The sequence below is a fragment of the Perognathus longimembris genome, chromosome 1 (genome assembly GCF_023159225.1).
Source record: "Perognathus longimembris pacificus isolate PPM17 chromosome 1, ASM2315922v1, whole genome shotgun sequence".
Taxonomy (NCBI): domain Eukaryota; kingdom Metazoa; phylum Chordata; class Mammalia; order Rodentia; family Heteromyidae; genus Perognathus; species Perognathus longimembris.
In genome coordinates, this window is record NC_063161.1 from 45,259,305 (window position 1) to 45,259,753 (window position 449).

Genomic DNA, 449 nt, shown 5'->3' on the forward strand with positions numbered 1-449 from the left:
CTAGTCTTGTTCTTTTTTTTTTTTTTTTTTTTTTGGCCAGTCCTGGGCCTTGAACTCAGGGCCTGAGCACTGTCCCTGGCTTCTTCCCGCTCAAGGCTAGCACTGTGCCACTTGAGCCACAGTGCCACTTCTGGCCGTTTTCTGTATATGTGGTGCTAGGGATTCAAACCCAGGGCCTCATGTATACAAGGCAAGCACTCTTGCCACTAGGCCATATCCCCAGCCCACTGGTCTTGTTCTGACTTGCCAATTTGTCTAAGTTCCCTAAGCCATCCACCTGTGTTTGTTTTTGGAAGACCTTTAAAGTGTTAGACTGTCAGACTTTCTTTTTCTTTTTTTTTCTTTTTCTGTTTCCCCACCTTCCCTAGAAGTATAAATAGAATCACTACGTAGGCTGGCCCAGGAAAAAAGTGAGACCCTTTCTAAAAAGTAACCAGGCCAAAAAGGAC